We start from the raw sequence: 26,983 nt of genomic DNA on the forward strand, positions 1-26,983 counted from the left end.
TAGCAGCGAGGGTGCATCCGATTCGGGGCTGGCGGACCCCGACGCAGTGGGTAACATCAGCGCGGGAGGCAGGAGAGGACCGGGCGACTGGAGCAGCAGCGCGGCTTCTTTTTGCCTGGGAGGGAAGGTGAAATGCTGGTGGCTCTAGCAGCTGCTACAAGCGGCATTTCACCTTCCCTCCCAGGCAAAAAGATGCCGGGGAGAGGGGCACGCCTTCCGCCTGGGAAGTCCGGCCCCATCATCCCAGAATGCCGGCATCTTTTTGCCTGGGAGAGAAAGTGAAATGCCGCTCGTAGCAGCTGCTACGAGCGGCATTTCACCTTCCCTCCCAGGCAAAAAGATGCCGGGGAGAGGGGCACGCCTTCCGCCTGGGAAGTCCGGCCCCATCATCCCAGAATGCCGGCAACTTTTTGCCTGGGAGAGAAAGTGAAATGCCGCTCGTAGCAGCTGCTACGAGCGGCATTTCACCTTCTCTCCCAGGCAAAAAGATGCCGGGGAGAGGGGCACGCCTTCCGCCTGGGAAGTCCGGCCCCATCATCCCAGAATGCCGGCAACTTTTTGCCTGGGAGATAAAGTTCCGGGTTCGGGGTTGGGGGGTGCTGGCAAGCCCCCCAGGCTGGCTGCGACCTTTTAAAACACCCGCGCCGCTTCGCTGCTGTCTCCTGAAGCCGAACGCTAAAGATGAACTTCCGCGTTCGGCTTCGGGAGACAGCTGCGAAGCGGCGCGGGTGTTTTAAAAGGTCGCAGCCGGCCTGGGGGGCTTGCCACACCCCCCCCAAACCCAGGTTCGGGGTTCAGAGGGTGCTGGCAAGCCCCCCAGGCCGGCTGCGACCTTTAAAAACACCCGCGCCGCTTCACAGCTGTCTCCTGAAGCCGAACGCTAAAGCCGAACTTCCGCGTTCGGCTTGGGGAGACAGTTGCGAAGCAGTGCGGGTGTTTTAAAAGGTCGCAGCCGGCCTGGGGGGCTTGCCAGCACCCCCCCGAACCGAACCCGGGGTTCAGCAAAATTTTGCCTCTTCTTACGAACTTTGTTCGAGTTACGAACCGGCATTCGGGAGGCTTCTGGGAAGCCCCGCCGCCCGGCTGTTACATTTAAAACAGCCGCGTGGCTTCCCAGCAGTCTCCGAACGCCAGTTCGTAACTCGAAAAAAGTTCATAAGAAGAGGCAAAATTTTTCTGAACCCCGGGTTCGTATCATGAGTTGTTCGTAAGACGAGGGGTTCGTATCTTGAGGTACCACTGTACTTCTATACCACCCAGTTGTTGTGATTCAGCCTGAGGCTCCTCAGGGACCGGCTGGAGCTCTGCCGGATCCATGCCCAGAGGAGGAGGACAGTGACCAGGAGGGGGAGGACCAGGCAGACGGGGGAGAGGAACGTCAGGAGGAGGAGGAGGGAGAGCAGCCTGAGACCCCCAGGGGGGCCTCTCCCCAGCTAGTAGCCTGGATTCATTGGATGAAGACGCACAGGCTATAATAGACATGAGGCAGAGACGTGCAGCTCAAAGAAGGGGCCAATTAGAAAGGTATTTCCATCCCTGAATTGGCAACAGCTGGGTTTGGGTGTGGTTCTCCTCAGCAGGGTTGAAAAGGCAGGCCCGCCCTTACAGTGTTGTGGACAGTTATCAACTGGGAGTCCTGTGACCTTGCTTCGATTCTTGGCGTCTCTGATCTTGGCTTGTGGCCTAGAAGTCTGAAAGACTTGGGGGAGGCATGGGTTTTATTATCTCCAGTGTTGTTTTTGCCAGCAAGAATCCTGTTTTATTGCCTGGCCTTCGTGAAACCTCTGTGAAGCTTCATAGTGTTCCTGTCTGTAAGAACAGTTTTTGTTACCTGTGTTTGCTTTCCAGTATATAAACTGCCTTTGCTTTTTACCAATGTGTCTGGATACTCTTTTTGGTTGGTGTTGGCGTCTGGGGGAGACCCAGACAGAACACCAGTCATGAAGGGACTGCTGCTCAGACACTATACTTTTCCGCCTACACTGAAAAAAAATTAGAGGGAACATTGCACAGGAGTCTGGTTTTTCATCAAAAAAATCTGAACCAAGTGTGAGGAATGTGCTGGAGTATTGTCATGATGGAGGCACCAATCTTCTGTTGACCACAACTCTGGTCTCTCACAACTCTGTTGGTGACAGAGGACATCCCTGTAGTACTCTTTGGTGATTGTTTGACCCTGTGGTGTGTACTCGTGGTGTATCACACCACGGGAGTCAAAGAAAGCAGTCAGCAACACTTTGACATTGATGCACACTTGACAGGCCTTCTTTGGTCTTGGTGATGTGGAATGCTTCCACTGTGATGACTTGGATTTTGTTTCCGGGTCATACCTGTACACCCAGGACTCATCACCAGTGATTATGGTGCTCATGAAGTCGGGGTAACTGTTTGTGGAGTTCAGCATGTCCTGTGAGACTTCAACACGACATTGCTTTTGCTATGCTGTCAGCAGCTTTGGCACAAATTTCGTCACCACTCTTTCATGGCCAAATGTTCAGTCATAATGGAATGTGCCAAAAAAGTGCTGATGCCTTCCTCTTCCACAATTTCTCAGATAGTCACACAATGGTCCTGCATCATCACAACATTCACTTTGGCAATGACCTGGTCATTTCAGCATGTTGATGGGCAACCGGAGCGTGGTTTGCTCTCCACCAACGTGCAGCCATTTTTAAATAAGTTGTACCACTCCTTAGTTTAAGTGATGCCCATAGCATCATCACCGAAGCCATATGAATCTTCCGAATGGTTTCCACCTGGCTGTTGCCCAGTTTCTGGCAAAATTTGATGCAGTAGTGCTCATTCTGTCATTTTCCCTGAAATGAAAAACTGACGAGAGCACTACACACTATCTCACTCAAATGCTCACTGCGATCAGCAGTGGTGAAAAAGTTCACACATGCGCACAAAGGTTCAACATCGGCTCATGCAGTTGCGCTTGATTCAAATCCAACAGGTTTTCACAAAATAAAAAAAATAAGGTTGGATACTTTTCTAACAGACCTCATAGTAAGGTTTGTCTACAAGTGTCCACTCAGTATGCATTTTGTGTTCTGATTCTTTTTTGCCAATGTGTAATACAGAACATTTGTTGGTTGAGATTTGGAGGTGCCAGTTGTTTGACCATTCTGATGGAAAGTCAAGGTTTTTGAAGGGTATCAGTAAATAGTTTTAAGTCATCAGCAAAAGGGATGCAATTGCTTATAATATGATTGCAAAAGTCATTTACATAGATTATAAAGAGTGTTAGTCCTAGAATGCTGCCTTGGAAAATACTGCGGTTAAAAGGTACAGGATTTGATAGGGTGCTCCCTATTTTGATCATTTGTCTGTTTGACAGGAATGTAGTTATCCAATTATGTAGGGGTCTAGAGATGCCATAGGATTTTAGTTTTGGTAGTAATTTGTTGTGTACAACTGAATCAAACGCTTTACAAATGTCTATGTAAATTGTGTCTATTGCTTTACCCTGATCAAGCTTTGTAGCCCATATGTTTTTGCAGTGTAAAAGTTGTAGATTATAGGATTTTTTTTAAAACCAAATTGCTTATTAGAGAGTAGGCTGTTTGTTTTTAAGTGGAGGGTAATGGATTAGTTAATAATTGATTCCATGACTTTGCAGGTGACACTGCATAGAGAGATTGGTCTGTAATTTTCAACTAGGCTGGGGTCTCCCTTTTTGAAGATAGGATTGACCTTGGCTAGTGAGTTGGTCCTGAAAGATTTTTCAACAATTATATTTAGAGGTTTAGCTATAGCAGTGGAAAGCTTTTTAAAGAAGTATGGACATAGTCCATCAGTTCCAATAGATAGAGATGGGTTTAGGTTGCTTAGTGCCTTTTTAACATTATCTTCTGTGAAATCTATTTGTGTTAGATCATTGTAATTATTTGTGGTAGGACTAGGGAATGTTGGGCAAGAACCTTTGCTCTTTACAAAGACTGAGCTGAAGAATGTGTATAAGAAGTTGGTTTTAACTGCTTCATCATTACATTCTTTACTATTAGATACTTTTAAAGGTAGAATGGATCTAGAGTCTTTAAGCTTATTGTCCACAAAATTATAGAAAGCGTGGTTTCATAGGTTTTTCTCTTGTTTGATGTGATAATTGGTGCATTCAGTCTTTTATCTGTTGGCATATATTTTTGTAGTGTAATGTAGTGGCTTTTAAAGTTTGCTAAGTAGCCAGTTTTGTTTTTTTCTCCAGAGTTTTTTTTTTAATTGGAGCTTCCTTATTGATATAGATAAATTGTTTTTCCTGATTTTGGTGATTATTAGTTTAATAAGTCTTTTGACTTTGAGCAACAAAATGTTATAATGGTCTTTGGCAGTGTTACAGCCAGAGAATAGAATTCACCAATCAAAAGATGAAAGTTGGTATCTATGAGATCATAGTTAGCTTTTTTGAAGTTGTAGTTGGGTAATCCTATCATTTTGATGATTGAAATGGAATGGGGCTTTAGAACATCCAGACCCAGTATTTATTATGAATGTACTGAAAACAAAACACTCTTAATCAGCAAAGAGGTAACACTATTGTGATGAATAGAATAGAGTAGAGTAGAGTAGAGTAGAGTAGAGTAGAGTAGAGTAGAATAGAATAGAATAGAATAGAATTCTTTACTGAGCAACTGTGATTGAACACACAAGGAATTTGTCTTTGGTGCATATGTTCTCAGTGTACATTAAAGAAAATATACATTTGTCAAGAATCATGAGGTACAACACTTAATGATTGTCATAGAGATCAAATAATTTATTTATTTTATTTATTTATTTATTGTTTATTATTTAGATTTGTATGCCGCCCCTCTCCGCAGACTCGGGGCAGCTCACAGCAAAGTGAAAAACAATTTACAACAAATCTAAATTACTATTTAAAAATATTTTTAAAACCCCATTTTCTAAACAAACATACATACAGACATACCATTCATAAATTGTAAATGCCCGGGGGAGATGTCTCAGTTCCCCCATGCCTGACGACAAAGGTGGGTCTTAAGGAGCTTACGAAAGGCAAGGAGAGTAGGGGCAGTTCTAATCTCTGGGGGGAGTTGGTTCCAGAGGGCCGGGGCCACCACAGAGAAGGCTCTTCCCCTGGGGCCCACCAACCGACATTGTTTAGTTGACGGGACCCGGAGAAGGCCCACTCTGTGGGACCTAATCGGTCACTGGGATTCGTGCGGCAGCAGGCGGTCTCGGAGATATTCTGGTCCAGTGCCATGAAGGGCTTTAAAGGTCATAACCAACACTTTGAATTGTGACCGGAAATTGATTGGCAACCAATGCAGACTGCGGAGTGTTGGTGAAACATGGGCATACCTAGGTAAGCCCATGACTGCTCTCGCAGCTGCATTCTGCACGATCTGGAGTTTCCGAATACTTTTCAAAGGTAGCCCCATGTAGAGAGCACTACAGTAGTCGAACCTCGAGGTGATGAGGGCATGAGTGACTGTGAGCAGTGAGTCCCGGTCCAGATAGGGCCGCAACTGGTGCACCAGGCGAACCTGGGCAAACGCCCTCCTCGCCACAGCTGAAAGATGGTTCTCTAATGTGAGCTGTGGATCGAGGAGGACGCCCAAGTTGCGGACCCTCTCCGAGGGGGTCAATAATTCCCCCCCCAGGGTAATGGAAGGACAGATGGAATTGTCCTCGGGAGGCAAAACCCACAGCCACTCCATCTTATCCGGGTTGAGTTTGAATCTGTTGACACCCATCCAGGCCCCAACAGCCTCCAGACACTGGTACATCATTTCCAACTAAATAATAGGGGAAAATGGTATGGGGCAATCCAGTGATAATACTACTTCAAAGTTCATGTAAGCTGCAATTAAACAATGTTAGCTTGTACATTGTTTTGCAACAGTAGTTAGTCAATACATATGAGAAATTCTGATGATATGGACATCTTAACAAAAGTACTCTCCCCATTTCATAAATTGGCAAAAAACTAACCCAATGTAAGATTTACCCATGGCCAATTTCAGATTGAATAAATCTAAATAATATGGTGTTAATTGGTTAATGGCTATTATCCTGACTCACAAAAAAATTAGTATATGAACGCCAGCCATTATAATATTAATTTTACTGTTTTGTACATCATATCCCCCATTCATCTCATATTATTTACCGTAATACACAATGTTGCCTATTACTACAGTACTTAGTAGATTACTGAATGTACAGATCATGAAATAGTCTTCTAAATTAGGGCAATCTATCAAAATTTTCAAATCTGGCAGCTTCCAGGTGGAATCTGGATGCTACCTGAGAATTTTGTGAGTTTTCACCTTAACAGAAATTAAGGAAAAAGTGTCCTATTGTGTAAACTACTTGAATAAGTTTCAGTAAAAGTTAATTTGCTTTTCATCTGTTTTGTGGTAATTCATGAGACATTATAAAACCATTCTGGATGAAATGTTTTCATAATGGATGGGAGTGGAATTTTAAAGATGAAGAAACCAAATCTAACTTATATAAGCATATTAATTTGTTCTAAAATGCTTATATACATCTAGTCAGAAAAATGAACACACAAGATATAATGTTCCATATTCAACATAAAAATACATTCTAAAATATTTAAAGGATCTCAAACCTTTAGGAAGTAGAAGATACCTATGAATGGGTATTCATTATATTATTTAAACTGCTTTTCTAGCACCTATGATAATTTTATTAACAAAGCATCATAATTCTTATATGACGGGGAGGACTACAGTACAGTGCAGATGTTTCTGATAATCTAACTGGAAGGGGGAAGAATGTTAGATTTGTAAATATTTTTTCCTTTTAATAAATGCTACTGACTGTTAACAGTCATGTTTCTTATTCTGTCCCTGAGATGAGAACTATCTTAAGGCAAGATGTTACATGTTGTAAGCCGTCCTGAGTCTAAGGAGAAGGGTGGCATAAAAAAACGAATAAATATATAATAAATAAATAAGACAGACTTCTCCAACCTGATATCTTTAAAATGTTTTGGGATTAAAATTCACAGAATGATAAACCAGTAGTTGGCTAGGAATTATCAGAATTATAATCTAACGCATCTAGGAGGCATCACATTAGAAAAAGATGAAGTAGGGGGACTTCCGGTGGCAGCCAAGCTGCATTGGGAGGCTGGAGATGGGGCTCCGTCAAGAGACCTCCGTTTTTGCCCTGGCGGTCGCTCCTTAGCGATCCGATGGGACCCAGAGGGTTCAATCCAGAACAGGGGGCCTCTGGACATCGAGGGGGTACCCGCCGATACCCCCGGGGTGTAGGATTGCCCCGCAGCGCCAGGTGTAAAGATCCGGGGGTGGCAATAGCCGGCACCCGGCCATAGCGACACCTCCACACGAGAGGAAGAACAAAGGAAAAAGATTTGAGAAGTCTAACTGAGCGTTTCAACCAACAGAGAAGAAAGAAGAATGAAGGTAAAGTGACTTTTATCCCTATAAACATAACCTACATATACCGAAATTAAATAAGGCAAAAAAGAAGAAAGCAAAAATTTTGCTGATGTGAGCGGATTTAAACAAGTCGGAACACTTATAGCTCACACAACCATAGATACTACAAAATAGAGCTTCAGCTCGAATTTACCTTAATTTTTATTATTCCTGGAAGGTTTACTCAATATATCGAAACCGAGGGGATAAGAACTCTGATCAATTGAACTTCATTCCAGCAATTAAACTTAAAACGATTGGCTTTTTTACTTCCTGTGTGGAGTTTGTTTGGTGTCTTTGCCCGCAATAGCAGTAGCAGGGAAATATTATTCAAGATGGAGGCTTAATATTTTACGAAGAATAAAGCATTGATTTTGGATTTGCTGAACTATTTTTTTCTTTTGGATTATAGTCTACTCTTTTTTCATTATTTTTTTTCTTTTTTTGGACAAAATTGAACTTTGCATAGAACTTTTCTGGATTTTATTTGGCTTTTAAACTGGGACTATAAATGTAGAATATTCTGACTTTAATTAGTTGGATTAAATTCTTTTAATTGGACAACAAGGACTTGTTAGCTATCCTGATATTGGATTCAAAATATTATATGGATTTCAGACTTTGATATACCCTTAATTTGGACTCTGATCTATTTTGATTTTCTTTTTAATTGGACAACAAAGAATTTTTAATTATATTGATATTGAATTTGAAATATTAATTAGAACTTGGACATTGACTTATTTTTAAATTGGACTTCGACTTATTTTAAATAACAACAAGATTGATTGATCTATCCTAATTCTGAGAAGAAGAAGAATTTAAGAACACCTTGAATATTATTGATAATTGGACTTAAGTATTTTAAGTATTTTTTTATTCTTATTTTTATTTTTAAAAATTTTTAAAATTGTACTTAACAGAAATGAATTGCTAAATCTTATTTCTTCCTCCCCTTTGTTTGGCAGTCCCTCACCTCCCTGTCTCTTTCCTTATTTAACCTAAATGTAAGTGTTTTTTGTGTTTTGTTTACTCCCAGGACTGTTTGGGTTTGTTTAAAGCTATATAGATCTTTCTTTTCAAATTCTTTTTTTTACTTTTATAGCATAAATAGATTTGTAGCCAAAACAGACTTATAAATAATTGAATGAATTTAACAATTCCTTTCCTCCCTTGTTTGAAAATAATTTCTTAAATGAATTAAGTAAATGCTTGAGTAGTGATATTTCTCAACAATTAATATTTTATATTGTTCAATTAACTGACATTTTTGAATATCTCACTATTATATAATTACATTAACTGACTTAATGAGCTGATATTATATTTTTATATGTTATATTGAAGATTTAAATTGCACAGCTTTGGAAATTTTTTCTCTTTATATATATAAATCATATAAGTATTTTTGAACTTCCCTTCTCTCTCTCTGCCTCTTCCCTTTTTTCTTTTCATCCTTTTTTTTCTTCAGCCCTTTCTTTTTTGTCTTTAGACATTGTAAGTTTGTTAAATTGATGCCATTTTGGAAATAGTTAAATTTCACAGGTCCTAGAAGACCCAGAAAAACAACTAAGATGTCCACTACATCTACCATTATAAAAACCTCAAAGAAACAGACTACAACTCCAACAGCAGCTACACAAGGGTCCCCTTCACCATTGCCATCTCCTTTACCACAAAGAACAATAACAAGCATGTTGGGCAAGGAGAAAGAGAAAGAAAAAGAAAAGATCCCAGCACAACCAACCTTGCAGACTATCCAGGACACCCTGGCCCTACTCCAGATCTCAATGAATGCTAATAGAGATGATGCACATGAAGAAGTCCAAAAACATTATGAACCTATAAAAGCAGACATAAAAATGGAAACGAGTGATCTGAAGGCCAAGCTAGGGAATGTGAAAGGAAGTGTACAAACACTGGATGGGAAGATTGATGTGATACAACAAACTTTAAAAGAGAATGAACAATGGAAGAAAAGGGTTGAAGACAAAATGGAAAAATCGGATCAGAGAATGAATTAATTTGAAGACCACAGTAATGTGAGAAGCAGAGGAGTCGACAAAGCCATTACTAATATAGAATTACAATGAGCCTCACATGGTCTGACATTCCAAAATGTCCACGAAGAAAAGGATGAAAACTTGGGCTCGAAAATGGTGGAAATGATAGGAGAGATCTTACAGATGGACCCACAGGAAGCAATAAAGGAGATCGATGAAATTTACAGAGTCCAAACTAGCTATGCTAGAAAACACAACTTACCAAGAGAAGTTCATATTAAATTTATCAGAAGGACGGTAAGAGATGATATTTTGAAATGGTCAAGAGATGAAGAGTTAAAATACAAAGAAAAAAATGTCATTATATTAAAACAAGTGCCAAGAAGAGTACGAGAAAGCCGGAAGGAATATTACTTTTTAACAAGAATATTAATCAAAGAAAAAATAATTTTCCGTTGGCTGATCCCTGAAGGCCTTTTTTTTTATTGGCAAAAATCTAGAGTAAAGATAGAGACTGTGGACAAAGCCAGAGTCTTTTACGAACAATCCGGCTTGTTTAAACATGATTTATGCTACAAAGAAATCAGAGAGGGAGGGGGGAGAGGAGGGCTACCTCCAGGGGGGGAGGAAGTCGCCCAGGACATGAGGGGAAAACAAGCACAACCACCACAAGATTTGGTGCTCAGCACTAGATTTCGAGAACCTCGAGAAACAAAACAATATTACAAATAGAAATGTACTCAGATGTCAAAATCTTTTCAGTAAATGTAAATGGATTGAACCATCCAAGAAAAAGAAAACAGATATTTTCTAAACTTAAAAAACAAAGAGCGCAAATTATTATTTTACAAGAAGTTCATATCAAAAACTCAGATAAAGAGCTATTACACAATTCAAAATTAGGTAATTTGTTTACTAATCTAACTGAAAAAAAGAAGAGGGATAGCTGTTTATATAAATGAAATGATTGAGGTTAAACAACTTTATAGTGACAATGATGGTAGAATTTTAATGTTGCAAGTAAACTTAGAAATGGGACCTCTTGTTATTATATCAATCTATGCTCCAAATGAAAACCGAAAAATATTTTATAAAGAATTGCATGAAAAAATAGTAGAATTGTCTATTGAAAATATGATCATAATTGGAGATTTTAAAGCTATAGCTGACAGTCAAATGGATTATTCTGGTAAAAAAGACAAGAAAAAGAAAACAATTTTACCAACAACATTTTGGAATTTGACTTCAGAATTAGCTTTGCAAGACATATGGCGAGATCGCCATCTTACAAATAAGCAATATACCTTTTACTCAAATCCACATAAAATTTGGACTAGAATAGACATGGCATGGATTTCAACTCAGACATGGCATGGATTTCAACTCAGATTTCTGATAATGTTGCAAACATTGAAATTGAAACAAACAATTGGGCTGACCACAATCCACTAACAATTATTTGGAAGGGAAAAAACAGAGGTATTGGCGAATGAATAGAAATATTTTGCAAGACCCCCAATACAAAGATTGGATAGAAAAAGAATTAGAATTTTTTTAAATCTAAATAACAATACAGATACTTCCTCACAAAATTTATGGGACGCAACTAAAGCATACATTCGCTTATACTGCAAAAAAGAACAAAGAGAAGAAAAATCAATTCCAAAAATTACAAGCAGAATTAAAAGCCTTAGAAGTACCATCACAAAGTAGCCAGAGCGAAGATGAGAATAAAAAGAAAAGGGAATTAATTAAACATAAAATAAACTTAATAGAACAAGAACAATTGGCCGAAAAAATTAAACAGGCTAAACAGGAATATTTTGAACATGCCAACAAACCAGGTTGATGGCTAGCATATAAATTAAGGAACCAAAAACTGACTAGAATAATTAAAAATTTAGAAGATAGTAAAGGCATATGCAGACATGGAATTGTTGAGAAAAAAGAGATAGCTTTAGAATTTTATAAAAACCTATACCACAAAGAAGATACAAAGGAAGACAAGGTCTTTGATTTTTTATGCTCTATTGACCTACCTTCTTTAACAGATGAACAACAACAGAAACTCAATGCCCCATTTACTATGACTGAATTACAGCAAGCACTTAAAAATAAAAAAAACAAAGCCGCTATACCTGCCGAATTTTACAAGTTAAATACTAACATACTCTCAACAAACATGTTAGAGATTTTTAATAACATAATTTTAGATGGTAATATTCCCAAAACTTGGTCTGAAGCCCTAATAACCTTAATACATAAACCTGATACAGAAAAAGAAAAAAAATCAAAATTATAGACCAATTTCATTACTGAATGTAGATTATAAAATCTTTATTTCAATTTTTGCTTATAGATTAAAAAATATTATGATCAAAATAATACACAAAGATCAAAATGGATTTTTGCCAGATAGACAGATTAAAAATAATTTGAGGACAATTATAAATACATTAGAATATTATTAACAACATCCAGAAAAGCAAGGGTTTTAATATTCTTAGATGCAAAAAAGCATTTGATAATGTAGATTGGTCTTTTATGAAAATACAACTTAACAAAATGAACTTTGGAACCAAATTTTTTAACATTATTTGATGCTATTTACTCCACCCAAACAGCTAAAATTATTATTAATAATGACCAAACAGAAAAGTTTGAGATACAAAGAGGAGTTAGACAAGGCTGCCCAATTTCCCAATTATTATTTATTTTAACATTAGAAACTCTACTGATAAAGGTAAGAAAAAAAGAAAATATTAAAGGCTTAGAAATCAAAAAAGAAATATATAAATTACAAGCCTTTGCAGATGATGTTGTCTTCATATTAGAAGACCCAACAGCTTCTATCTCAAAGTTAATAGGTTTATTAGAAGAATATGGGAAAGTAGCTGGTTTGAAAGTCAATAAAAATAAGACACAAATATTAACTAAAAATATGACAGACTCCCAGATAAAACAATTAGAAATTAAATCAAATATGAAAATAACTAAGAAAGTAAAATATTTAGGTATTTGGATACCAGCAAAATCCATGTCATTAAAAGAAGACAATTACAATAAGCTCCTAAAGCAAATTAAAAAAGATTTAGCAACTTGGAAGAACTTGCAATTATCATTCTTAGGTAGAATCTCCACAATTAAGATGAATATTTTGCCTAAAGTTCTGTTTTTATTTCAAGTAATTTCAATAAATCCTGGAAAAGAATTTTTTACAGAATTAACAAGAATAACAAAAAAAATGATATGGCAAGATAAAAAACCTAGAATAAAACAGTGCGCAATAGAGGACATAAAAGAAAGAGGGGGCCTCACCTTCCCGAATTGGAAGATATACTACCAAGCCGCTTCTTTAACTTGGATCAAAGAATGGCTTACTCTACCAAACAGAAGATTATTGAACCTAGAAGGCCATGACTTAAAGTTAGGATGGCATGCTTTCGGATGGTATGAAAAGTATAGAACACATTCCTATTTTAAGAGACATATAATTAGGAAGGCAGTTATAGATGTTTGGATCAATATAAAGAAAGATTATTTTTTAGTTTTGCCAGAATGGATATCTCCTATAGAGGCCATAAGCCACCCAAATTTAATACAAGAGGGCAAGATCTGGAAATACAAGGACCTAGTAGATAATCAGTGGAATTTAAAAACGAACCAGGACTTGTTGGAGACAGGTATTGTTATAGATTGGTGGCAATATGCACAGATAAACCTTCACCTCCTGCTGTCTGCCCAGAGGTTTTGCTTTTTAGGCTTTTGTCTGCTTTCCTGGAGGCCATCAGGCACCAGTCTATAAAAATAAAATAACATATATACTTAGAAAGGACAATAACATTTTAGGTAAATTATTAACAACAAATCAAAGAAGTTGATTAGAAAAACATATAAATTTTTAATTAATTGTAAAAATACAGAATGGACATTAAAGGACAACATGATTAGCTGGTGCAGAAACCTAAACAAAGAGATAGCCTTAAATACTTGGGAAAAGGTATGGACATATAATTGGAGAATAACAAAGTCAACCTCCTTTAAAGAAAACCAAATTAAAATGTTTTATAGATGGCATCTGCCGCCAAATAGAATCTCAAAAATGTTCCAAACTAAGTCACCCAACTGCTGGAAATGTAAGGTAGAAATGGGTACTTATTACCATGCTTGGTGGACATGCCCAAAAGCAAAAGAATATTGGAATCTAATAGAAAAATGGTTAAAAGAAATAACCCAGCAAGAAATTAAGAAAACACCAGAATTCTTTTTATTAGGTATTTCAAATAAGAAATATAAAAAGATATATATTATTTAATAATCCATATATTAGTAGCAAAAAAGAAAGAAAGAAAAAGATGAAGTAGGGATATACAGTAATAAGAGACTCAGCCTACCAAGACAATGAATGTTATCCATCCTTCCTGCTTTGCAATCTCTGCCTATAGCATCATTTACACATCACATGATAACTATCTCTCAATATAAATGCAAAACATACATTTGTTTCTTTCTATATTCTCTCCTTAGTGAATCAACCACATTCATACATGACAAAGAAATCCACTGGGTGGATTGCCTCAAGGCATTTTTAAAATTAAGGCAGTGAAGTAGTATCTAAATAAATAGTCTGTGGTAGCAAAAATAGTGAAAAGGTCTGGTCCCACTCTAAAGAAAAGGAGGCAGACCACAGTATAACAATAATAGCCACAAGGATAGGCATCAAATAAAATAAAATAAAGTAAATAAATAAACAAACAAACAAACAATCTACAGAATTTATAACACAATAAAAAGTAAAAGAGTCCTTGTCAATTTTATCCTGCTAGTCATCATTGACTAGAGGGCTTATTTTTTATTCACTGTATTATTTATTTATACCACAATTACACTACTACTTTTACTATATTATGAAAATGGTATGGTTTGGTGTGGTACAGTACGGTACACTACAGTATATTTACTATATTATGAGAAATCTCAGTGTTGATCTTTGTCAATAATACTACTCAAGTACTCTAGGTTTCAGTCAGATGGTTTTCAATTTTTTCTTTTCTTGTTTCCAAAGTTTGTATCATCTGTAGAAGGATTTCAGTTGTGACTCTACCCAACTAATACTTCATTTTATTTTCCTTTTGTTGTTGTGAGAATGCTACTTTTTATTGCAGTCAATATTCACATTTAAATATACACCTTCAAGTATCAAGCAAGAAATAACTCCAATCAAATCTAGTGCATAATAGAATATACTTGTGGCTACTATTCACTTTTATATTTATATTATCCTGTTTTGCTCATGGTTTTTATGCATACACTAAACCAGTATTCTTTCTTAGAAAGAGACAACTAAGTTACACTTATTGGCAGTGTAACAAGGTTGCCTTTGAAGAGCATTTAGAAACTTCAGCTGATACTACTAAACAGACTGGCCAAACTATAGACTCTTTACATAACAGATCATATTAAACATTTAAAACTTTATGGAAAGCAGGGAGAGTGGGGGCAGTTCAGATCTCTGGGGGGAGCTTGTTCCATAGGTCTGGGGCTGCCACAGAAGGCTCTTCCCCTAGGCCCCACCAGACGACATTGTCTCGCTGACAGGACCTGGAGAAGGTAGACTCTGTTGGACATGACAGTTACACTTTAATTTATAGCAAATCAAACAATTATAGCAAATCAATGCATTGGGCAATGACGGGAACAGAAGTACAGAGGATTTGTGTTTGCATGCCACTCAGAGTTGCCTTTGGTGAGATGGACAAAAGAAGTGGGAAATAAAATAAAAATTCAGATTTTCTCTGAAATCAACTACTGTATTCATATAAAAAAGTAACAAAGCAATGTTTAAAGGAGCAACCATCCTTCGCATGTGTGATTACAATGCAACAACAACAACAACAACAACAACAACAACAACAACAACAGAGTTGGAACGGACCTTGGAGGTCTTCTAGTCCAACCCCTGCTTAGGCAGGAAACCCTACACTACTTCAGATAGATCATATTAAAAACTTCCAGTGTTGGAGCATTCACAACTTCTGGAGGCAAGTTGTTCCACAATAATTTCCAACACAATTAATACAACATATCTGGAAGGTATCGGTTAAATTCCATTGGGCAAATCTTCTTTTTACTCTTTCCCCTATCTTACATGTCAGTGATGGTGAACCTACAGCTTTGGGCAGTTGCACCCAGGCCTCTCACATCTTGGCCCAGAGCTCTGTTATCAGCTACAGACGTCTTCAGGGAAACCTTTCCGGATGCAGAAAAAATGGGCTGTGGTGTTCAAGGCCTGGTTGCAGCTATCTGAAGTAGTAGGGCAGCTCCATTTCCTTTCCTTTCTTAACTTACAATTGGCCTATTGGGGCACTTTTTGCCATCCCCAGGCTTCAGGAGGCTTTCTTGAACCCCGGGAAGAGCAAAAAACAGGTCTATTGGAAGTCAGGAGGATTCTGTGAGGCTTGTGCACATGCACAAGGGGGGGGGGGAAGCAGCAGGGGAGGGTTGTGTGCATGCATTGTGTACACCCATAGGCACTGCACTATGGGTGTGGGCATGCACGAACACGCTATCACACACACACTCACCTTTTTGACACTTGAGCCAAAAAAGGTTTGCCTTTTCTAATATGTTTTCTATATTATTAACCTGTTGCCCCTTTCTAATCTTCCTTGATTTCTTTCTTCATTTTCTGTTTTCATTTCTATTTTTTTTCTTTCAGATTTCTGTTTTTACCTTATTCCCTAAATATATATAGCTACAAAAGGACCACCCTCTCAATTTCACACTGCTCTTTGATTATACATCAAATCAGTGATTTCACTTCTACATCACCATCCCGTAACACATTGAAATATATGAGTAATAGATCATGTTCCTATTAGTGCCCATATCCATGCTAGCTAGAGATTCTGTGTGTTCTCAATACTATCAGGGCACTTGATTAAGAAAAGTTGAAAGGCAAGATATTTGAGTAAATCAGTAGACAGCATAATTTCTGGTCAAGTCCATATACACCAGGAACTGCTTCCAGAACCTCTAGGAAAATTATCAAATACAACTTTTATTGACTAGCACAAAAGGTTTGCATACATGTTAGGACTGCACTCCAAAAGCACAACTTCCATCAAATAAATTATTTCCCCAATCCGAAGGGCTTTGGCAGCCACAAAAAGAGCACTGGCAAAGCCATACTTTTTCTATTGCTGTTTTAGCAGATGCATTGGTTTCAATGGTTTTTACAATTTCTGTTTTATTTCCTTAAACAGCATGCATGCCTCATACATAAAGCTTTATATATTAAAAATTAAAACCAGAAAACTTCTTCTAGATCAAGGTAAATTACCAATAGCTTTAAAAGACCACTTTACATCTATCAGTGAGTTATTCAAAATTATAAAGCAATATCATTTATTTTTTGGAAATAGATGGAAGGGGCTGAAAGCCCTAAACCATCTTTGCTGTAAGGTGAAGACCTGATTTAAAGGGGGACAGTGACTTTTCTTTTAAAAATGTTTTTAAGTCCTTTTCAACATTTACATTCATAAAACTTGGGGATGAATGACTTGAGAAATAAAATATTATAAGATGGAAATATTATAAGGTGGAAATTATAAGACATAAGATGTTGAAGCATGAAACCCCAAACTCCATTAAGTATATGATTCTTTTTCCTACATCAAATTTTGTGATAAGGGTATAAACTTACTGACATGCTTCTTCAGAGGCCAGAGAGGAAATTTGGAGATGTGGTAGCTACAAAAATAGCATAGGCCTCCTGTGACAAAAAGAAAGTCTATTAAAAATAGACTTGCTTAGCAAGCTGTTTCTAACTCTGGAGCACTCACAGTCTGATGGTAAGAAATTTGGTCATTAGGCAATGAATGGCTTTGCCTATAAATGAAGAATATGCTAGAAGACTAAACCTTTGGTATCTTAAGGAGACACACTGTTTTCCTGAAGGAGCAGCTGCTTTTGTTAACAATGCAAGGGAAGGTTAAGCTATAAACAATATTTTAAACAAAAAGAACATGCTTCAGATCAAAGGCACATACCCCAAACACACACTAGTACCTTTTTGTACCAAAAAGTGTTGAGAGTGGGGAAATCTGCAAATTGCTGACTCTGGGGATTTTCCATTTCAATAACACTTTTCCAAAACAATAGCTTTGAGAACTAGGCAGTAATCAGCACTATCTGATTTAAGAGGAAATGAAACAGGTCACTGTCCCCCCCCCCCCAATAATTGCTTCATGCCAAGTATATTATGATTAACAATTATCCTGTACAAACTGCTAACAGTTTATGATATAGTTCACTTGGTTTACAAAAGTCCACCAAGATTGCTGCTATACTAAAACAGACAAGAGGTCATATTACATGTCTACATACAATATTATTCTCACAGTATTTGGTAGAGAATTGGCATTCTTTCTCCTCACCAGCATTTATTGTGAATTATCTTATACTCTTATTATGTGACAGGAAGACACAGCAAATAGAACCCATGTTACTTTCATTCCAAGCTAAAGCAATTCCATGAAGCACCTTGTTAATTGGGCTAAATGACACAACCACACATTAGTACTGAGAGTTCTTCATCACTATATCTCTGCTCCAAAGCTGATATTAAATTAAACAGTTCTATGAATAATCTTAAAATAGCTCCCCCTTTCCTATATAATACAAGAATACATAAAGTAGCTTTTTGCTGGCTGAGGAAATGGTCATAATATCACAAAGTAACAATTATGAAAAATGTCAAAGCAATATCAAACTCTTTGACAAAAATAGTATTTTCAAGAGTTTAGGAGTACTTTAGACCTTTTGTCTATGTCGTAATTATTTCTACAAAGTGTAGATATTTATTATTTTGAAAAATATTCTGACATTCCAAGCTAACAATCAAAGCAAATAGAACACGAAATTGATTATTTTGTAATATCTTGGTGAGATTTTGTAATTCGGTGTTGTTGTTTTTCAAGGAAGATTGAAGCAAAAGTATCCATTAAATTTCAAGTTGTTCTTACAACATCCTTCTGTATAATTTTCCACAGGACATAAATGCAGAACTTTGATCTGTATTTACTTATCTATTGTACTTGATTACATTTATTTCAGCATGCATTTATCCCAATAGCTGATTTATGACCTGAGCTTTACCATTTCATATTAAGGATATCCACCAGGTGAGATACTGATAAAATTTTAACAGAAAGTATTACCATAAAATATGGTCTCCCTGTGTCCCCCGCCCTCATCTGCCCCCTCCCCCAGTTTCTCTCTCCGTTTCTTATTCCTAACAATCACAGGCTTCTTCAAGGCAGGTTAGCAGCTAAGATTAGAGAATCGGAGGGGAGGGAGTGCTGTTAAAAATTAACGTGTACTTTTTTGTGTGTGGGGGGGGTCGTATTAGGCTAGCCTGGTTCTTGGCCTTCTACCAGAATTTATCCAAGCGTCTCCTCGCTCCGAGCCCATAAAGTGGTGGGGGAGGAGATTCTTCCCCCTTTCGCTGCCTTCGCAGACTTGCAGGGAAGCCTGATCACGTGCTTGAGTTCTGTTTGTCTGGCCTTGGAGACTCTCGTCTACGCGTGGAGCCGGAGCTCGTTTTCCTATTTACATTCTGCCTGCCCTGGGCCTAAGCGGGAGGCCAAGCCGAGCTCACTTGCTTCTGTAGCATTTGCTTGTAGTTGTAGCTCCCCACCGGCTCCCTCCCCCAATCCTCGCCGTCTTTCGAGCCGTGGGAAGAAGGAGCGAGTGAAAAAGATAAAAGGGAGCTGCGTGCGGAACAAATGTGCTCGAGGGTGGCTTTCGGTGACGGAGCAGAACCTTGTAAATGAGAGATTTCCGTTCACAAGACTCTGCTTGCACGGTTCCTGTCCTGCCCTTGAACTGCCAAGCGAAAGCTTTGCGTCCTAACAAGAATGTAAATCAAATCGAGCCTGCCTGCCTGGCTCCGGGAGAAAAAACTGCGAACAACGCTTGGCTCGGTTGCTAAGTGCTGAGAAGTGGAAGGTTTCTGCTCACAGCCACAGCCAAGCCGGTGGTCTGCCAGGCACTGTTTAGTCGGCGCGCCTGCATAAATGCGCTCCCTGTTTACCAGGCTGAGCTGGCCGGAGGCTCTCGTTTTCACCCGAAGAAGTTGAGAGGCCTTTGCGAGATTGGCAGGGGTCCATGCTCAGCCACGATCTTTTAGATTAATCCATTGTTCCTTCAAATTGCTCGGACTGTTTGGAATTGCTTGCCATACATTTCAGCCAAAAAAAGAACATAAAAATTCAAAAATGGTCAGGATTCTGCTCACTAGTACAATGGAGAGGAGGAACAAAGTGGTGTGTGCTTTTAACATGTAGCTAGCTGCTGAGGGCTCTTAAGAATCAAGCCCTCTGACCCCAAAGTGTTGCTGCATAATTCCAGCCAAGTTTGGACAGGTAGGTAGACTTGAGTAAAGGAAAAGCACTCCACAGCAATTGAAAAACACTTTTCTTTAAAAGACTGGCTGGTTGTTTTATTTAAGAGCTCACCCCACCTTCATTTGTTCTGTCCTTTTATGACCTCCGGTCAATCAGGTTTGCAGGACTATAACAGTAAAACCTGAAAACCTTGTTAAGCTGTTGCAAGGCTGTGGCATGGAGGAGGGGAAGTCATGAGCGAAGCTTTATCACACTATTTCCAGCTCTCAGAAGGAGAAGAAAAACATCTGTCTAGCTTACACACACCAGATCTCAGCCCTCATATTGAAAACATGTGCTGGCATTTTCCAGTACTAACTCAAATAAAGAGATCTCGATTCTATGAACTATCCTCCTATTTTATGAAATTAATGGTTAAGAAAGGTGTTTTCAGACACCCATTTTACAGCTTCCCTTGACATTTATTTGATAGTACCCATTTCTGTACAGTTCAGTAAGACTAAAGTACTGTGACACATCATTGTTGAATATGCAGGAAAAGAAAAGTTTATTCTATTTCTTATTCCTGTTTAGAAGATTGCATTCAGCTTTCTCCAAATATGTTTTTGCCAACCCAGTGTTTCTATCATGATGAATGTCAGTCATTATGTGCAACTAATAAACCAGAGGATCAAGACAATTCATAATCTTGCTTGGCTAGCAATTCCACTTAGCTCTGCTTACCTATCAAGGTATTTAAAGCTGCAAGAATGTCAGTAAGGAGGCTCAGTTAGGACTTGGCGGACATCCTTTCTGAGGAGGAAGTCAAAGCAAGCCCCTTAGAAAAGGAAATTAGCATCATCAGGCAAACCATTGGCCCACATAGGTCATTCTTTAGGTGCTGTGGCCTCAGGACCCCTAGACTCATATACTGTATTTATTTTTTTTTTAAAAAATCAAAATGGGTTAGTCCTCTACTCTGTCAGCTCTCACAGTAATCCGATTAACCTCAATGCCTTTAAAGAAGAAAGTGCCTGGTGCCTGATGGCCTCCAGGAAAGCAGACAAAAGCCTAAAAAGCAAAACCTCTGGGCAGACAGCAGGAGGTGAAGGTTTGTTAATATTCAATCCGGAGCTGGATAACAGGTATTGAAAGGTGCTTCCCATTGTGGAAAATCACCATATACAGTGAAATTTGCCACTCAGTCCATTTGAAAAGCAAAAGCAATGAAGGACACAAAGCTTCCCCACTGGTGCTTCCCCACTGGTGGAAGAGACCATTGGATTTTTTTCTGGATGGGTTTTTGAGAACCTCCAAATGTTGACTGTAGATGATGGAATCTATAAAACTAGCACTTCTCAAGGGAATTGAGTTGAAAAAAGGATCTAAAATGGCAGAAATAGATTATTCTCTGAGTCCCATGCTTAATTTTTTAGTTTTCTCTGTTCCAATATTATATTACCAACTTTTAGACTTCAAGTGTACCAAACCCAGCACAGGATGCAAGAGGTTGCACGAAATAATTTCTGCCTAGACCACAATCTTGAGATTAACAAATGCTGCAACTAGAAATGGTTCTTGTTGTTTATCCGGAGATGAAAGAGCAACTCTTTGCACAGAGCTCCCTGGCAGCACAAATCAATGGTCTTAAAATGGACAAGTAGAGAGCTTCTGAATTTCCCCAGTATTTTCTAACAACTAATAAAAGGGTAGTGCCATTGCAAAATGTTAACATGCAAGCCAGCAACATCACTCATGGGCCTCCAGAGTGCAGCAGATCAGAGGTCAGAATTTTTTTGACCTGACCAGTCACAAACAACCTGGTGGGACACTTCACTTTCATAAGACCATAACCAAGCCTCCACTTAACCAGCTATTAGACTTAGCAGCAACAATAAAGAAATGGACAACAAGCAAGAATATGGATGTTTACTTGCTGGTGATGGGTGGGGATGGATGGGGATGGAAGAAGAAACCGCACTGCAACGTAAGTACACCTTTCTTAGCAAATTTTTTGTAGAAATCTATACTTGAAAATTGCTTCAATTTCTATTTATGATATGATTCTAGAGAAAGTCGCTCATTTCCCCTTCCTTAAAGGGAAATATCCACTACTTTAAAGCAGATTGCAACAAAGGCCTTGCAGGGGAGACTGAGTGATAACAATATTGTAATTTATACACCCACATTCGTACAAACAGGCACCCGCAAACAGACAGCTCTGTACTTTAGTGTTACTAACAATCTAAGGTATTTTGTTTGTGCTTCAACTACGGGATATATAGAAACCAAGACGGGGGGGGAGGGGCAAACCGTAGCGACAGCTCCTCTCGCTTTCTGAAGGGCTGGTAAAGAACCGGAGACGCTTTCTCGCCTCTCTACCCAAGCAGCATCGCATGTCACGACATTCAATTAACAGCTTCTAAAACAGGGAACCGCAGCGCTGAAAGTCACTTGCAGACTTCACCCCCCAAAAGAAACCCCTCCAACTTCTTAGCACTTAGGACCAACGACTATCTGCCTTGTGTACACCGGGGCGGGGGATTTCTGGCATCGCACCGGAGGGGGTAGGTAATTTGGAACTGACTCAAAGAACTGCTGGCTCTTTTGTGACCGAATTTCCAGGCAGTTAAACTTATCTGACCACTGTGACATCTGTAGCTTTGCCAGTCACACAGAAACTTTCCCTTCCTTCCAGCCCATCCCCCTCCATCCATCAGTAAAGGTGCTGGGCGGGGAGGAAGCAAAAACAACATCAAAGAATCAGAATGTGGGGGAGGGAACGAGAGCAGCGCAGTGGCGAGAAAGAAGGGGAAAAAGGGGCCGAGACACAATCGGGCAAGACGATCGGGCTGGGAGGCCTCGCTTTCTTCTCTTTTCGGGAAGACCCGGATTCACATCGGCCTTGACCAAAGGGACAAAAAGGTCGCAGTCCGAAGGGTAAATGGGACTCTGAAGGGAAAGAGGCGTGTGGATCTGCCGATTCCCAAGTAGAGACAGACAGGGAGAATCGATAACTAAATTAAAGGGACACTGGATCGTAGGTCTTTTTTTTTTTTTTTGCAATGGGTAACTGGAAGCCCAACGAGATCGGAACGATTGGGTCGTCAGTGTCAGAAATTCGGTCAAACTCTGGCGCGGCTTCCTTCCTCCTCCCCGGGAGTCTGCAGCTTCTCCGCCCCTCCTTGGCCTTCCCGCCCTGCTGGCTCCGGGGGCGGAGGGAGGAAATTGAGGGTGGGGAGCGGAGAGGACAGCCGCGAGGGAACTTTTCATTCCGCCCTTCTGGTTCGTTCACCCGTTCCCCTCCCCCATCACAAGCTGTCTGACAGGAAAATAAAAGGAAAGAAAAAAGAAAACAGGAAAGTTAACCAGTCCACGGAGGTGGGGGAGGGAGTGACAGGCGGAGCGGGAGGAAGGAGAAAAGGCAGAAAACCACAGAGCTAATAATGGTGTCCGGCTGCAGAAGGGGGAGCCTTGAAACGGGCCTGGCGAAGCTGTTGGGGAGGAAGAGGAAGCCGCGAGCGGAGGAGGCTGCTGGAGGGAAAGGGGGAGGGGAAGCGAGGCAGCGCCATCTTTTCGTGTCACAGTCCCAGAGACTGACTGCCTCCGAGTCCAGGCGCCGTCGCCGCGCTCCAGCTTATCGTTCGCTCGCTGGCTTTCTTCTAAATCACTGGGAACAAGTACCTTTGAGTAGCCTCGTAGTCCCATAGCCCTGCAGGGAACAGAGAAGGGCAGACACATAGTCCCCTCCTGTACCGACCCTCGTCGCTGGTGGGAAGCAGCAACCAACCCGTTTTCAGGGCTTCCCTTCTCGAGCGCCGGCCCTGGGCTTGGCCAGTTCACAGCACTGTTGCAAAGAAGGCAGGCCATTTCAAGCCTAGAGCTGCATAGCTTTGCTTCCCTACGCAGTAACGGACGGGCGTGTGGCGCACACTGGTTTTTCTGCTCTCTTCTCCCACCGTCCACAGCCCCCGCTCCCTCTCCAAGGCCGCCATTTGGCTCCCTTGGGGTCTCTCAGCCTCTGGCGGAAGAAACCTTGGGCTTCAGATCCGGAGCTGACAAGAGTAGTCAAGTGGCAACTTCCCGTCCGAGAGATGGCTCCTCGCACCCTTTTTGCATCGCCTTTCTATACCTGCGAGAATCCAGCTGCCCGCAGTGCACCGCTAAAGCCCGGCTGAGTTGGGGTTGATGACCGGGTGGTTTATTCTTGCGGTTTTTCCTTCACACTTTCCGCCCACCCACACCCATCTTGGGTTCGCTGGGTTGGCAGGGGTTGCCAACTTGCAGCCCTCTTTTCACCCTCCGGGCAGATTTCGCTGCATTTCTTCCTCTGGGGCCTGTGCCAAGGAAGAGTCGGCAGCGCCGGTTCGCCCAGCAAAGAGCTGCTCGCTTTCCTTGCCACAAAGATCGTAGCTAAGATATGGGTGGTATCACAGCTTGCCTCGGAAGATTTTATCTTATGTTCTCTCCCCCACCCCCGCTCTTCCCGGTAGCTTTATCCCAGCGCCGTTTAAAGGATGAAGGACGCTTTTCATTGTCTTTGGCAGGGTGACCTGCCCGCCCGTTCTGAGCTGTTGCTGAATGGCGCTTCGCGCTGCACAGCTCTGCCCTTCCTTGGCACCGAGAAACTCCTTTGAGCCTGGCGTGCTCGAGAGGCCGAAGCACAGGCAAGGAGCCCGCTGGCATGCAAACCCCTGGTTCTCTCGGCAGAAACGCTCGGGGAAGCCGATCCTAGACTGCGCTCGCTCAGTCTGGTAGCTCTGGCTACCACACTGGAGCACCCGCGCTGCCGTCTCTCGGACTTGCTGATGTGGGAGCGAAGAGGGAGCGGGAGCAGTGCTTGGTGAAGGGGGAGATTTGATGGGTGGTTGGCTCCGCTTGAGGAGGGGAGGGAGGTTGGCTGCGCCTGTTAAAGGGGGATGTGTGAGAGAGGGAAGGGTGGGCTGTTTGCGCCTGAGAAGGGAAGGGCCGCCTTCATTAGGGGTGGGAAATCTGAAGGGGGGGGGGAATGAGCCAGAGGAGGTTTTTTGTTTTGTTTTTGTTTTTCTTCCAAGCGTCTTTGCGGGGGGGGGGGTTGTTTCATTCCGGAGAGGAGGGAGGCGTGCCTTCTGTTTCTAATAAAGGAAAGCGACTTTTCCCGAAGGAAAAGGGAAGGTGCAGCTGTGGGGGAATTGCTTAAGATGATGGAGGTGTTGGTTGCCTTCCGGGGAGATGTGTGCGTGTGTGCACTGTAGTCTTAGAAATGCAAAGAATGGCAACACCTATGCAAAGGGATGGAGGAAAGGAAGAGCATTTCGGTGATTTGGGGAGGGAATGTTAAAAGCAGTGGCCCCAGGGAAGGCTGGGTTTTCTGCTGATTGTTGGCTGCCCCTATGGGAAAAGGATTAATAGATTTCAGATTGATACTTGCTGCTCCTCAGAAAAAGGGTTTTCTGGAGAGACATTGACTACCCTCGTAATAAACGGGTGTGCGCGGGTTTTAGCTACCTGTCCTGGGGAAAGGAGATTGGGGAAGATTCTTTGTGCGCTGCTGGATGGCCCCGTTGGAAGAAAGGCAGCCACCGGCGTCGGGAATGTTTGGCAGAGACTTGTCAGAGGGGATTTGATGCGCGTTATGTGGGGGAGGTGTCGGGCTGCGCTTCGCCTGTTGGGATTTCAGAGTGGAGGTAGGAGAGGCATCTCCTGTTCCTAATAAAGGAATCGGCTTTTATGTTAGGATAAACGCAGGCAACCGAAGACGTGTGGGGCTGCAGCGCGGAACTTCGTTAGCTGCTAACCTTGCTGCCAAGATGAAAACCTTTTCCGATCATTTGAAAGAGGACCGAAGCCTGACATACACAGTGGCGGCAGCCTCAGAAACACACGTTCTTCTGTTCCGTATCTAGAACATCTCTCATGCCTTCCCACTTCTGAGGGGATCAAATAAGCAAATGGAAACAAGGACGCAACCTCTCCCAACACTTCCGGCTTTGGGGGATTGCCAAGTTTTCTTTGACTAAGGGGAACTCTGGGGATGACTCATCACGAGCCATGATGATGCTTGTAAGGGCTTTCTTTTCTTGTCACCTGCAGTTGTTGACCCTAGGAAAGAGCTGAGACGGGCGGCTTCTGAGAAGGCCTAGCTAGATCCACAGGCAGGTGGGAAATTCCCCAGTTAGTACTAAGAGAAAGCCTTCCAGGGCCAAGAAAGCTGAGGAGTTGAGAGGGGTAGGGAGATTATCTCCCAGTTTGTGGATTTATAATCCAGGATTGTAAATGTATCTGCTGTGCCTTTTGTGGATGAATGTCCATGTGTCTGAAGTCTTCTCCTGTGAGACTTTTTAATAATTCACACAGAAGTTTGGCTACTTTTGCTTCTCTGTTCCTGTAAACTGCGGTGTCAGCACCTCCAGTATAGGATAAAAAAAATAACTTGCACACTGATAAATGGTTTTAGGATGCATCTCTAGGCAAGCTACAGTCTGGCCAATAGATCTAACTCAGTAGTACATTCCATGGATTTACCAATGGAATACCACCAATGGAATACTACAATGATACCAATATCATTGTGGCTCTGTCCAGGTGCCTAGGCAAGCACACTGAAACTACTCTGTCCAGGTGCTTAAGTATGAATTTAAAATATATTAAATGTGACCTATGTCCAAGTAAGTATATCAAGATTTTCTTCAGTGTCAATGTGCCTCTATATCTGCCTGCGAAAGGCTTGCCATTTCTGACCTCTCTTTTATTATTTGGTTTTTGGAAGGAAGGGTGCATCTCTCAGTTGTCTTACTTGCAAATGTGCTGGGTTCAGAATTTCAGTTATTGTGCAGCTTGCAAGCTTGAAGTTTTTCACTCTATTTCATGAAAGAGACATGATTCCTAATAAGGGCATTGTTGTAATGGGCTGTGTTACAGAAGCAATGCTTCTACCGCTATAAATATATTTATTTGGAGATGCTGTGTTTTTATTTGCCTCTCATACTTGTTACTTATAGAATGTCAAAGGAAATAAATGTGATTATATAAAATTTAGAAACTTGAACATTTTGAACTAAGGAATGCCATATCATACACAACCTTTGGTGGCTATGCTAACATGACATACTGAACCATAAAATAGTAAAAAAACATTTAGCTAGCATGCACTTGACTTGAAGTTTAAGAACATTCT

General features: G+C 40.7%; 1 protein-coding gene across 1 annotated transcript in view; it reads left to right on the forward strand.

Moving 5' to 3' along the window:
• The first annotated feature begins 21,695 nt into the window (after positions 1-21,695).
• BCOR (BCL6 corepressor) overlaps positions 21,696-26,983 on the forward strand; it is a 134,019-nt gene continuing 128,731 nt past the window's right edge. Inside the window, exon 1 of the mRNA XM_070750542.1 lies at positions 21,696-21,814. The gene's annotated coding sequence lies outside the window, so the exon portion shown is untranslated. The remainder of the gene's footprint in view (positions 21,815-26,983) is intronic.

The sequence above is a fragment of the Erythrolamprus reginae genome, chromosome 4, assembly GCF_031021105.1.
Source record: "Erythrolamprus reginae isolate rEryReg1 chromosome 4, rEryReg1.hap1, whole genome shotgun sequence".
NCBI lineage: Eukaryota > Metazoa > Chordata > Lepidosauria > Squamata > Dipsadidae > Erythrolamprus > Erythrolamprus reginae.